General features: G+C 37.6%; 1 pseudogene; it reads left to right on the top strand.

The window, feature by feature from the left end:
* The first annotated feature begins 7,384 nt into the window (after positions 1-7,384).
* Positions 7,385-10,361, top strand: LOC118574320 (annotated as a pseudogene).
* Positions 10,362-15,411: the final 5,050 nt, after the last annotated feature.

Consider the following 15,411-nt stretch of genomic DNA (forward strand, 5'->3'; position numbering starts at 1 on the left):
AGTATTCCTATATATGTATATACATACATATATATTTTTATCTTCATTTAATTTAATCTAAGTAGAATTTTAAGTATAAACAAAAGGTTTAAATACCTCATGTAACTAAGTTTGAGTTCTGGTTTGTCTACATACTTAGAATGTAGTAGAAGTAGTAGAAGGCAAACTTGTAAATATTTTTTTCCTGAAAATGTGGATGATAATAATTTCCTTAAGTCTGTTGTAAGGATTCAATAATGTAACATTAACAAACTATGTGTCAAAGAATAAAGTTCAATAATCACTATTGTAATTTCAGCTGGGCTGTGTTTTGTCTTCTTGAACAACTATACCCAGGAGCTAACAAAAGAATATGCCTCATCTCCAATTAAATTGGCTTATAGATACATCACAGAAAGAGAATGCTATTCAATTATCTTCTTGAGAGGATTTTAGGACCTCCATGTTTATACATATATTTAAATTTCTAGACAGTCTAGAAGAATTAAGAGTTTAACTAGCACAATACTTATAACTGATAGTTATAACTTCCTGCAACAGATAGTACTGACTGTCAACATGACAGAATCTAGAATCACATTAGAGACAAATCTTTGGGCCCATATCTGTCTATGACAGCATTTCAGATTAAGTTAATCTAGGTGGGAAGATCCACTCTCAATGTAGATAGTAGCATTCTGTGTACGTGGGATTGAACTAGAGGGCTGAGTTGGTAAGGTGGCTCAATGGGTTAAGGCATTTGCTCTCAGCTCTGCAGACCTGAGGTCAGTCCCCAGGAACCACATTGGAGGAAAGAGAGAATCGGCTTCCCAGACTTGTCCTCTGATCTCCATTATTAGAGCAGGTACACACATGAGCATATGGATGCATGTGCCCCCACACACAAACACACACATTTATTGTAAATGAATATAAGTAAATGAATAAATAAATAATAAACAAATCAATTCAAATTTTGGTTGAATTTTTATAAATTCCTTGAGAATTTAAATTTTTAAAAAGAGGAAAAATAGAATTGGAGATATGTTTTGTTGGTTAAAAATGCTTTCTGCTCTTACAGAGCACCTAAGTTTGATTCTCAACACCCACATCAGGCAATTCACAACTGCCTGTAGCTAGCTCCAGGAGATCTGACACCCTCTTCTGGCCTTTGTGAGCACTTGTACTCATGTTGCATTCACTCTGTCTCACACACATACATATATATTTAAAAACCAATAAAAATTAATTTCTTTAGAAAAGGAAATAAGCACAAGCCTTCATTTCTCACTTATTCCTGACTGTGAACACAATGGAATGAGTTACCTCACACTCATGTTGCATTGTCTTCCTTGTTAGGATGGAGTGTACCCTCAAACTGTAGACATAATAAGCCCTCTTTTCCTCAAGTTGCTTATCAAGGATTTTGCCACAGAAGAGTAACCAGTATAGGTGTGAGACTCAAGATTTGTCTTCACACCAACCTAATTCTAAGGCCTGATTTTATCAACATAAAACTCTGGTAGGTCTCACCCATATTCTTTCAAGAATAAAATAAAAAGAAAGCTTTTTCCTTTAAGTGAATAAAAACTATTTTATATTTCATAAATATATGTCAGGTGATATAACTTAAGCAGAGATCCACCTGGTATATTTATTGAAGTGTAGCTTGTTGGTATCCCTCTCCTTTTTGTCCCCTGAAGTATCACAATTTCAAGAACTGATAAGCAGTAATTCAATTTTGAGTGTGAATAAGGACATGTTTGTTTGCGTATGTATATCTACACAGGAACTTCTCTAAGATTCTCAAAACTTAAAAGCAATCTTTCAAATATATTCATGATATCTCCACTCAAATGTACCCAGATAACAATATAATATTACCACTAATTACCACTGTTACCACTAATACACTGTTGGAACACTGTTACCATGCTTCACATTTGCTAATAGAATCTTAGTCCTAGTAGAGAATATATTTAAGTTGTATTGTATTTTTGTTCATTTCTTCTTTTTACGATGTAAATTTCATGAGAGTATAAGTTTCTTTCACACTCCTAAACATAGTGTATAGCCTTGTGTACAAACATTGCTTTTTAAACTACTAGTTAAATGAATGAATATATAAGCAGTAAATCAATGTCATTTCATTACATTCCTCTTCTTTTATGCTTAATCAGAACATTTATTAACATTTAATGATGTGAATCAGATCAAGAAATATTACAGTTATTTCTGAAGCCTTCAATAAATTGCTCAGTTAATTGAACTCCCTGGTCAGTTACCTGTAACAGCTGTGTCATTCATAAGACCTGTTATTCCATATTGATACTTTCTCTCATAGTTATGAAGACAATGACCTTAGTACAAATGACATAGTTTTTTTTTTTTCTATTTACCAGTTAAAGTTAAATGTCTTTAATTATATATTTTCCTTAAAAATTGCTGCTGTGGAATATCAATCTGTATGCTGTGAATGCGTGTTGCTCTGATTGGTTGATAAATAAAAATGTTGATTGGCCAGTAGCATGCAGAAGTACAGGCGGGATAAGAGACATTGAGAATTCTGGGAAGTGGAAGGCTGAGTCACCAGCCAGACACAGAGGAAGCAAGATGACAAGACAGGACTTAGAAAAGATACTAAGCCATGTGGCTAAACATAGATAAGAACTATGGGTTAAATTAAGTGTAAGAGCTAGTCAATAATAAGCCTGAGCTAATGGCCAATCAGTTATAATTAATATAAGCTTCTGAGTGATTATTTTGTAAGCAGCTGCAGGATCCTGGGTGACAGAGATTTGTCTGGACCGTGCACAGCTGGGCGGGACACTGGAAAACTTCAGGCTGCAAACTGCAGTCATCTAGTTTCTCCTATACAGCTGTATACAGGTTAAAGAAACGGGCATGGGGGGAATGACTTGTCTTTCCATTTATGGCACCATGAAATCACATTTCTATCAGATATATTAAAAGAAAAAGTATAAACTGATAACTTGAATTATGAGAAGACAACTTTACCTTCTCTATTTCTAGTTGGCATCCATCTTTCTTTGTCAATTACATATGCCACAATCTTGCAACACAAAGGCAAGGGCACCATACACAATATGGCATTGTGATATACAGAAAGAAACTGGAGTCTGAAATTCAAATCATTAACTAAATGTGTATGGTTTATAACTTAAACATTTTTTTGCAATAAATTGGTATCTATATCAGTAAAACCAATGCCATTTTAGGTTTCTATCAACTTAAAATTGAATGAACTCTACCTAATAGATACTATAAACACTTGGCACTACAGAAAGCGGCCTTTAAAACAGTGATTTGTTTTCCCATAGACTTGAAATCCAAAATTGAGGTGCTAGCAAGGGGGTTTTTTCCCCCATGTTCCCTCTCTCTCTCCCTGGCCTATAGACAGTCTTTTCTCTATTTGCATACACAGTCAGATTTTATGAGGACCTACCTTAACAACCTAATTTGAACTTTAGCCATTTGAATCTTGAGGATAAGTTTATGCCTGTTACTGACTTTGTTAGAGAAAATGAGTGCAGTGAAGGAGGAGGTGCATCCTTACTCATGCAGTGACTGGTGACTGGTGTACTATCTAGGAGAAAATAGGCACTTGCTGAATGACAGCTGCCTTTCAACACTTAATCTGTTTTTCTTAATGTTTAGACTGAAATGAGTGGCCAATTTAGCTGAATGGCCTCAGCGGACTCACAGAATTACAGCTTTGAAACTCCATTTCTAAAAGAGTAGATTTGGATATTTCAAAAAAGATCTACAGCAGGTTTAAATGGAAAGCCACAATGAAAGGAGCCAAATCCTAAGAAGATATTTAATATTAAGCATTCCCAGCTACTCAAAATATAGATTATACAAATACCAGAGAGAAAATGATGAAATAAATTTACCATAAACTTATGCTGCCATAGTGGTATTGAGTATATCTCAGCTGGGCTTCCTATGAGAACCATTCTTTCCTGCCACAACTAATCCACATGAAGCCATAGTATTACTGCCACACTGAGTGGTGTGTTGGAGCAGGCTACTACCAAACCATAAGAGCTGATCATTGTATTTTAAATCATCTTTCATGTTAACAGTTAAACCATCGGTGGTTTTCATCTGCTGTGGTTGTCATATTCCTGCAACAGAAATTGGAATGTCAGGGCTGGGTTTGGGAGAGATAGTTTTTAGATGTTTAACAAACATCCCTGGCTATCATCCAGAAGATAACACTCCATACAGAGACTTTACACATAGCTATCAAAAGCTGAATCCCCAGGGGAGTCCTTGCCCTGGAGGAGATGGAAATGGGGGGGTTAGGGAGGAGGGGGGGGAGTAGACTGGAGGAGGGAGGACAGGGGAACTCATGGCTGATATGTAAAATTAAATTATAAGATAAATTTTTTAAAAAATTTAAAAAGAATAAGAGGTGAGGATCAACAGGGATAGTAACAAGGTGGTGATTAAAGAGGAGGTAGCTTCTCCAAGCCCCTGCCTTCACTCTCAGAGTTTCAGGAGGGTGAGCAGCTCCAGCTCTGCAAAGCATATTTATGTTGGTTGTCTTTTAATCTCAGCATATGATTTTGAAGCTCTGCAACCTACACTCCTTATCACCTGATATTCCACACTCCAATAAATAAATAAATAATGAACCTGTTTTTCCAAAATTTCACCCACTGTACTTTCTTTGACTCTAAGGCTAAGTACTTCAGTTGTTTTGATTATCACTGGCCAATTTTCAACATAGAGCAAGATGAAATGTTAACTCTCTTTTTCTCTTCTCATTAAGCATTTTGCAACATGTTTATACTTGGAAAGTGTACCCAAACCATTAGTTTGATATTTTTTAACAGTTACAGAACCTGATGGCATGGGAAGAATAACTTTCCTGTGCTATTTCTCACAATCAAAGCACAGCAAGTTTATTTTTCTTTAGCTCAAATATACATCTTAGAGCTTATAATGAAGCACAGATCTCTAAATCAATTCTTAGATCAGGGCACCTGTTTTACTGTCTGTGCACCTCTCTCTTATAAATATGTAAGCTCTTGTAATGCAAGCACTAGCCCTCATTCTTTTTGTTCATATACCAAAGGAGTATTTTTAAATTGTATTAGTTATTTGAGAATATTATACAGTATGTATTTGATCATATTCAACCTTAACTCCCTAACTCTTCCCAGACCCACTCCACCATCCAATCAACCTTTTGTCCTTTTTTATTTTATACAATTCAAGAACAACTTTGCACTGGGTGGTGATGGAGCATGCCTTTCATTCCACCACATAGGAGACAGAGGCAGGCAAATATCAGTGAGTTCAAGGCCAGCCTGGTTTACAAAGTGAATTCCAGGAGATCCAGGACTGTTACACAGAGAAACCCTATCTCAGAAAATAAAAAAAAAGGAACAAGTTGCTCTGCCCAAATATTCTTGAATGTATGGTCTTCCTGTGGAGGATATTGACTTTCCAGGTACTGTTCCCAGTAGCTAGCAAGTGCTAATAGCTCCGTAGTTAGGGGTTGGGTTATGTGATCAACTCCCATTCCGTGCTGAGATTTGGTTTGTCTTGTGATTACACAGGGCTTCTGCATACTGCCACAAATGCTGTGAGTTTATACATGTGGCTACCCTGTTGTGTCATCCACTGCCTCTGACACCTATGCTATTTCTGCCCTCTCATCCACAATGATCCCTGAGCCTTAGGAGCACAGTATGTAATATAAATATCCCGTTCTATGCTGGACATTCTGTAACCTCTTATTCTTTGTACCTTGGCCAGCTGTGGATCTCTGTATTAATCACCATCTACTGCAAACAGAAACTTCTCTGATGAGAGTTGATTGATTCATTAGTCTATGGTTATAATGATATGTCAGTGAGAACTGGTATAATTCTGTGTCCATTTGGCAGAATAAATAATAGTAGTTTTTCACCTAGGGCCTATGACTTGTCTATGCATAGGTTCTTGTTACAACAGTTGGTGTCAAATACAGGTTTTATCTTGTGGATCAGGACTTAAATCAGTACATGTTTGGTTACTCCCATGACATTCATACCATTGTTGTACAAGTGGGCATGTATTGCCAGATCAGTCATTATTATAATTTATGGGTTCACAGCTGACTAACACTGATAACTACTTTTCTACTCTGGTAGCATTCAATTTCCAACACTATGGAAGCTAGACAGTAGTGATGCCAGGTCAAGTTCTCTCTGTTAATTTCTCTCTGTTCTATGACTAAAGTATAATGTATCTTCAGCAATAGAGATTTACCATCAATTTCTAGTGGATAACCAAGAGCACTGACAATTTCATGTAATATCTATGGGTCAATGGTATCCCACTGGCCAAGAACTTCAAAAGAACTAACCCACTTCTGGCATAGGGACTTACATTTGTCTCTAATGTCTAGTAGGGGCATTGTTGCCTTATTATATAGTAACTTTAAGTCTCTCTCTGAATCCCTGCCACTCTGTCTCTATGTCTCCCTGACTGTGTCTGTGTCTCTCTCTGTCTCTCTCTCTCTCTGTCTGTGTGTGTGTATGTGTTAAAAAGCTTCTACACTAGTAGCTTTCCATATGACTTTCTAAAAGTGTTTAGTGTTATTTATACCTCCCCACAGTCCATCTTTTACTCAACGCCCCTCCCACCAAAATTTAACCCTTTCTGTCCCATTAAGTCTCTTAAACCCTTTACACTAGGGGATTCTATCCTCTAGCTCCCTTCCTTTTAAAGTTCCTCCTCACAGCCCCTTAAAATTTTCCTATCCTCTATGAGTATTCTAAGTGAAATAAACACATGAAAGTTCACATCAAAAATCCACAATTAAGAGAACACATGTGATGTGTCTTTCTGAGTCTGGGTTACCTCATTTTCATAACATAACTTACGTTTTATAGATACACACACACACAAACGCACAAACATACATAGACATACACAGAGAGAGAGAAGAAAAGAGACTTTAAAAGGATGGAAGTCCATCATCAGTCATAACAGAAGCTGAATTTTTATGTACTGTGCACCTTTTGAAATAATGTTATAAAGTACCTTTCACAGTGACTCAAATAGATACCTTCATACTTATCACATGAGGAAATTGAGACATAGAAATGTTACATAAGTTGCTGAAATAACTAGAAAAGCTTAATTGGGATCACTAAATTTTAAAGAGTTTAAAATTAAATTCTGGTCGCTGCCACTGCCCCCCTCGCAGATCAGGAAGTAGTGTCTCCTGCCCGCCTGCAGCCCGGGTGCCAGGTGCCGATGGGAGGAAGCGAGAGGTTTTGTCACTGCTGTTGATCCACCGCCTGAGTGAGTCAAACCCGGGGGCCTAGCCGGTCACCTGCCATTCTCATAGCGTTACCCTCAGGCCGCCACAACCTCTGGAGCCGATTCAAAAGGCGATGATTTATCAACAGCCATTCTCAAACAAAAGAACCATCCCAATCGTTTAATTGTTGATGAAGCCATCAATGAAGACAATAGTGTGGTGTCCTTGTCCCAGCCCAAGATGGATGAACTGCAGTTATTCCGAGGTGACACAGTGTTGCTAAAAGGAAAGAAGAGACAGGAAGCTGTGTGCATTGTACTTTCTGATGACGCATGTTCTGATGAGAAGATTCGAATGAAGAGAGTTGTTCGGAATAACCTCGGTGTTCGTCTAGGGGATGTCATCAGCATTCAGCCATGCCCTGATGTAAAGTATGGCAAATGTATCCATGTGCTACCCATAGATGACACGGTGGAAGGCATCACTGGCAATCTCTTTGAGGTATACCTTAAGCCATACTTCCTGGAAGCTTATCGACCCATCAGGAGAGGAGATATTTTCCTTGTCAGGGGTGGCATGCGTGCTGTGGAGTTCAAAGTAGTAGAGACAGATCCCAGTCCTTACTGTATTATTGCTCCAGACACAGTGATCCACTGTGAAGGGAAGCCAATCAAATGAGAGGATGAGGAAGAGTCCTTGAATGAAGTAGGCTATGATGACATTGGTGGCTGCAGGAAGCAGCTAGCTCAGATAAAGGAGATGGTGGAACTGCCACTGAGTTATCCTGTATTCTTTAAGGCTATTGGTGTAAAGCCTTCTCGGGAAATCTTGCTATAGGGACCTCCTGAGACAGGGAAAACCCTGACTGCCCGAGTTGTGGCAAAAGAAACTGCAGCCTTCTTCTTCCTGATCAATGGTCCTGAGATCATGAGCAAATTGGCTGGCGAGTCAGAGAGCAACCTTCGTAAAGCCTTTGAAAAACCTGAAAAGAATGCTCCTGCTATCATCTTCATTGATGAGTTTGACGCCATTGCACCCAAAAGAGAGAAACCTCATGGGGAAGTGGAAGGTAGTATCCTGTCTCAGTTGTTGACCCTTATGGATGGCCTAAAGCAGAGAACACATGTGATAGTTATGGCAACAACCAATAGACCCAATAGCATTGACCTGACCCTACGGCGATTTGGTCACTTTGACAGAGAGGTAGATATTGGAATTCCTGATGCTAAGGGATGCTTGGAAATTCTTCAGATCCATACCAAGAATATCAAACTGACTGTAGTAGGAATCTTAAAAGGTACTTGTTAATGAAATCAAACCTGAGGCCAGTTATTGGGGTGAATGCTGGAAGATCAGAGAAGCAGAACAAGCCACAGCTATCTCACCTTGCTAGTTCCTCAGGTGATCCTGTTTCCTCAGGCTGGAAGCTTCTGAGTCCTCATCCCAATGGCTCTCAGCTGAACTGTGCTGCTCCAAAGCCTGAACGCTTAACCAACCAAATGCTTAACTAACTACATGCTTTTTTCTCCTTTAATTCCTGTTCCTCACGCCTTATATACTTTTCTCTTTCTGTCCCCACTCCTTGGGATTAAAGGTTGGGTTTCTGGGATTAAAGGTGTGGGTCACCATGCTTAGCTCCTTCTAAAGTGGCCTTGAACTCAGAGATCCACCTGGCTCTGCCTCTCAAGTGCTGGGATTAAAGGTGTGTACCACCACCGCCCAACTTCTGTTAGGGGTTACTCTTCCTATTTTCTAGCCACCATTTTTGGCTTTGTTCTAGTGGCTGTCTATTCTCTAACTCCAGATTTGTTTATTTTGGGGAACACAATATTTCAGAGAACACAATACCCACCACAACTGACAGATGATGTGGACTTGGAACAGGTAGCCAATGAGACTCACGGCCATGTGGGTGCTGATTTGGGAGCTCTGTGTTCAGAGGCTGCTCTACAGGCCAACCAGAAAAAAAATGGACGTCATTGACCTTGAGGATGAGACCATTGAAGCTGAGGTCATGAATTCCTTGGCAGTTACTATGGATGACTTCCGGTGGGCCTTGAGTCAAAGCAATCCATCAGCATTTTGGGAAACTGTGGTAGAGGAAGACATTGGAGGCCTGGAGGATGTTAAACAGGAGCTACAGGAGCTGGTTCAGTATCCTGTGGAGCATCCAGACAAATTGCTCAAATTTGGCATGACTCCTTCCAAAGGTGTTGTTTTCTATGGATCTCCTGGTTGTGAGAAGACCTTGCTGGCCAAAGCCATTGCTAATGAATGCCAAGCTAACTTTATCTCCATCAAGGGTCCTGAGCTGCTCACCATGTGGTTTGGGGAATCTGAGGCCAATGTCAGAGAAATTTTTGACAAGGCACAGCAAGCTGCCCCTTGCTTACTCTTCTTTGATGAGTTAGATTCAATTGCTAAGGCTCGTGGTGGTAATATTGGAGATGGTGGTGGAGCTGCTGACCGAGTCATCAATCAAATCCTGACAGAAATGGATGGCATGTCCACAAAAAAAGAATGTGTTTATCATTGGAGCTACCAACCAGCCTGACATCATTCATCCTGCTATCCTAAGACCTGGCCGTCTTCATCAGCTCATCTATATCCCACTTCCTGATAAGAAGTCCCATGTTGCCATCCTAAAAGCTAACCTGTGCAAGTCCCCAGTTGCCAAGGATGTGGATTAGGAGTTCCTGGCTAAGATGACTAATGGCTTTTCTAGAGCTGATCTGATAGAGATTTGCCAGCGTACTTGTAAACTGGCCATTCGTGAATCTATCAAGAGTGAGATTAGGTGAGAACAAGAGAGCCAGACAAATTGGTCAGCTATGGAAGTAGAAGAGGATGATCCAGTGCCTGAGATCCACAGAGATCACTTTGAAGAAGCTATGTGCTTTGCCCGCCGTTCTGTCAGTGAAAATGATATTTGGAAGTATGCAATGTTTGCCCAGACACTTCAGCAAAGTCAAGGTTTTGGCAGCTTCAGATTCCCTTCAGGGAACCAGGTGGAGCTGGCCCCAGCCAGGGCAGTGGAGGTGGCAGAGGTGGCAGTGTGTACACAGAAGACAATGACGATGACCTGTATGGCTAAGTGATGTGCCAGCATGCAGCAAGCTGGCCTGGCTGGCCCTTGTTCCCTGGGGGTGGGAGCGCTTACCCAAGAGGGATCAGGGGTGTACCCATGGCCTGTTCAATTCCTCAGTCTGAACAGTTCAGCTCCAGTCAGACTCTGAACAGGGGTTTTCTGTTGCAAAAAAATTACAAAAGCGATAAAATAAAAGTGATTTTCATTTGGAAAAAAATTATATTCCATGGTTAATGTAAAATGAAAATTTTCCATCAGGTCATATATACATTATCTCACATAAACACATGGATTGATTTTGGTTTCCTTTTTAAAGTTTTGGAAACCAGGCCTGAGAGATTAAGTCACTTGGTCAGAGTCACACAATTAGTATGGAAGCATAATTAAGATTACAACTAGTATCTGAGGATACAGAGGGTTTGGTGGATAGTGTATTGTGTGCTCTCATAGTGGACTCACATTCAATTCCTAGCATGCATATGGTGACTCACAAACATCAATAACTCCAGTTTGAGGAAATCCAATACCCTCTTTTGGCCTGCATAGGAATCACTGGATTACGTTCATGCAGGCATAACAGACATAACAAAAATAAATACATATACATCTAAATGTAAGAGCCAGAGGGGTCAAGGACACCCTGAAAACATGGCTCACAGAATCACCTAAGAAAGGCTCACAGAGGATCACAGAGACTGAAAGTGATAATCATAAAGCTTGTATGGGTCTGACCTAGGTCCTCTTCATATATGTTATGGCTGTGTACCTAGGTGTTCTTATGGGACTCCTAACTGTCTGAGTGGGGTGTTTCTGACTCTTGCCTATTCTTGGGACTCTTTCCTTCCTACAAGGTTGCCTAGTCCAGCCTTGATATGATGTTTTTTTGCCTAGTTTTATTGCATTGTTTGGTTGATATCCCTGGAAGGTCTGCTCTTTTCTGAAGGGAAATGGGAGGAGTGGATCTGGGGAGATGGGAGGTGAAAATGAACTGGGGCAAGCGGTGGGAGTGGAAACTTTTACCAGGATGTAATGTATGAGAGAAGAATGAAGAGAAACTACTAAAGTCTTATGATTTTCAAATCAGAGTTGTTCCTACTCTAAGACAATGAAAGAGAACTGGTACATAACAAACTTGTTATCTCTTGAATTTGCTCTTTTCATTCTTGCTCTTGTCTAGCAACAGGTATTGATTGATTTTGCACCTTTTTATTGGAAGCATTAGTTTATTTCTTACATACAAGTTTTTTCTTCTGAATATTATATGTTGATACAACAAATAAAAAACAAGATATACGTGGGTGGGGGGGGGAGTAAGTGTGTGTGTGTGTGTGTGTGTGTCTCAGGGCCTAAAAGAGCAACACAGTAGTACAGTATTGGTGGTATAACTTTATAGAGATTCAGCCACTATTTAAATCCCAATAGGAAATTAATGTAGTAACATTCTAATATGTTCAATATAAATATAACTACTCAAGAGGAGATAGCACTGAACAATTTATGATATACCCTAAATTCTAATAATCAATAAATATTGTCCAAACAAGTATTATGATTTAAAGTACTAAATCTATAAAAAGATAAGAATTTCTATTAGTTCAATTAAAGCTTGTTAGGCTTTCAGTATGTGCCAGGTGATATTTTGAGTACTAAGAGTAAAATCACAACTAGGAACATTCTGATTTTACCTTGTTTCATGAAGCTAACATTGTCCTAAAGACTAGCAAAATAGCAAGCACAGGAAATAGAAAACAAATAAAGTTATTAAAAATGATAATCATCATGAAATAAATAGATAAAAAAATAATAGCAGAAAGAAATGAGACACACATTTTATATTTGATTGTCACTGAAAAAGGTTTTAAGGTAAATTTAAACATTCCTTTATTCTTAGTGAACAAATATAAACACTCCTTTATTTTCTATCTGTGGATTTAACCAATTACAGATTGAAAACATTCATAAAAATCATAACTGTTTTGACAAGATGCCAAGACTTTTAAAATTTCCTGAAATAAAATATTATACAGAATACTTTTTATTGTATTAGGGATTATAATTAAGATAGAGATAATTTAAGTATATGAGAATATATATATATATATTACATGAATTTTACCATCTATGGACTATCTTAGAACTAATAACTGAGGATACACAGAGAAAGCATTATAGTCATTGTATAGCATATATTATGAGCAAAAATTACTTTTTCTTTTAGAAGCTTAATTTGTTGGATAATCAAAATTATTCTTAACAAAAGAAGAACAAGACCACCTTTATTTGTGAAGATATGATATACAATAATATTTAAATAAATACGTATGTGAAATATGTACACATACCTGCATGTTTTTCCAGTTGCATGGAGATGGTTAAAGCAGTACAACCAAAAAACAAGGCATGATGTTATATGTTTTGGAATCATCAAGTTATAAATTTGAGGAAATTTATAATGCAATTATATTGTGGTAACTTTTTGGAAGCTATATTTTCAATTAATATTAGGTCCAATTTAACCTATTTTTCTTTCAGTACTAACTCTAAAGGATGTTTTTCACATATAAGAAAATAGAAAGATGCTACTTTCCTTGCTCTTTTTAAGATTCCATCATTTTATTCTCATGCCTTTTAAAAAATATGGAAATCCATTAATTGCTCTTTTTCTTAGAAACAAACACTCTCCAAGTCTGTGTGTGGACATTTTCCACAGATTTGGATTTTAGAAGTATAAAATGATTTGTGGATTGTTCAGACTCATCAAGGGGGATTTTTAAAAATACAGTTTGTTTTCTTTCATTTTTCTTGTTTTATTTTTGTTTTTCATACAATGAAACAGAGCTGTGACATTTATTACTAGAGATTTGTTGTTGATATCAAGGTTTGGTGGGTAGCTCAAGAGGTTACTAAAAAGCAGTCCTGAGAAAAGCTGTCGGACATTTGTTTTTGCCTCTCCTGTTTTTTCAGAGATGTTTCAAAAATGTTCTTTGTTTATAAGGCTAGGTCTATCCTTCTTTAATACTTAAGAATTGCTGTGTCATGCACATAAAGTCAGGAATACGGTGATAATTTAACAGGTACTAAGATATATGGTAAAACAATGCCCTTAAGATAATTAACTAAGTCACCAAAAGTGCCACTTTGAACGGAAAATGTGTACATTCTGAACAGAGGATAATCCCATAAGCAGCACCACCAGGGAAAAAGGAGAATAGAGGGTTTTTTAGGCCTATCAATGCAATCTGAGGTTATTTTGACAAGAAATGATCAGATCCCTTTGGAAATTTCTTAATGAATTCTCTATTGTTCTACCGGTAACTGTTATATGTCTGATGCATTGTCATAAAGTCTTATACCTAGGTTATAGGTTTGGATGCTTATAGAGCTAAATTTTGTAGATCTTTTGGTACAGTGGCTTATACTCAAATTGTACAAAGCATTTCTTCTGTGACCTATAAAAGGATCTGACTTTCAAAGGCCAAAACATGGCAAAGGAGCAAGGGAGCACATTGCCAGAGGCCCTCAAACTTCTGACTAGTGATATAGGACTCAATGTACTTACTCAATTTGCAATCTGTAAAATTACCTCAGGCAATTTTGTATTCTCATGGATTTCCATGCAATCATTATCCAATTTCTGAATACTAGCTCCTCAGTTGAAATTTCCCCAGTAAGGATAGTAAATGAAAGGGTGAGTTTCAGGAACTCTCTTACTTAAAAAAACCTTCGTGTGTTTCCTGGGAATGAAGAAACACAGTAGTCAACATCCTGATTATGTAAACCTTGCCTTCCTCTTCATTAGTACTTAAACTAAAAACAGAGTGGGCAATGATCAGGTATGCCCAGTTATTTCCTGAATGAATCTCCACAAAAACAATAGCCACACAAGTGTTATCTATAAAGTAAGTTTTTACTTGCCATTCTGTGTGACAATCTCTTCCTTTTGAATGGAAAATAGAGGGACTTTTCCATGGCCAGTAAGCATTGATTTGACTAAAAGCTGTAAGTGTTTTAATTACTTAAAACTGTTTTCCCACAGAACAAACATGCCATGCTTGTTGGCACACTTTAAATGACTTTAATGGCATCAATATTAGTATCAATTATACTAATTGAGTACTTACTGTGTATTTTTCACTGGGCATAGTGATTTCCGCGCCTTATTTCTCCACTTATTCCACTAAAAGTATAATACAAAACAAGGGTTACTCAAATCAGTTTTTGAACCAAAGCAAGTAAAGTCCTGCCAGTCTTCAATGAGAATACAGAAATGAAATGCAAAAACCTCTGTTTACTGTTACAACACAATATATATCTCATTAAATTCTAATGTTGTTCAATTCATGTGATATGTCCAACTTGGTGCAAACCATGTTATTGTCATGTGTGGTAAGACTGTTATCACTTGTGGTATTTCCATATTGATTTATCAACTGTCAACCAAACAGACATAAAACTGACAAATTTACCTTCATCAAAAGATAGTTGTACTATAACTTTACAGATTAAATTTTTGAACTGGCTACAAATGAACACCAGAAGGTGAATAAACAAACAAGAAACTCGAGTTTGGTGAAATTGCTTTAAAATCTCTTCTGTTTCACCTATCAGAGTACTTATGAGATAGCTCTCTCTAGTCTAAGTGTTGTTAAAACCAAACATACAAGATAAATGTGTATGTATATTATTGTTTATTGTAAGTAATAGTGTCTCCATTGCAGACTAGATTATGTAGATTAATTAGCCAGAAGCAGGCTCATTTGTCACATTAAAATTTTAGATGTTGATATATATTGTGCATTATAGTGTTCATTAAGTCAGTTAATATAGACAATCACTATTTCACTCCTATAATCAAAAATTACTTCTGTATACACTTTCAATAAACACATTTTTTGTTTAATTTTTCTTGGGATGTTTTCATTATATTTATTACAACCTAATATTACGTCTGTTGAAATCTTATAAGAAGATAGGCTTAGTGGCCTCTGCATCCACCCTGCAAACACAGACTTCTCATAGCTCCTCCCCACTGGTCCACATCTGCCATTAGTTCACC

The sequence above is a fragment of the Onychomys torridus genome, chromosome X (assembly GCF_903995425.1).
Source record: "Onychomys torridus chromosome X, mOncTor1.1, whole genome shotgun sequence".
NCBI classification, from domain to species: Eukaryota; Metazoa; Chordata; class Mammalia; order Rodentia; family Cricetidae; genus Onychomys; species Onychomys torridus.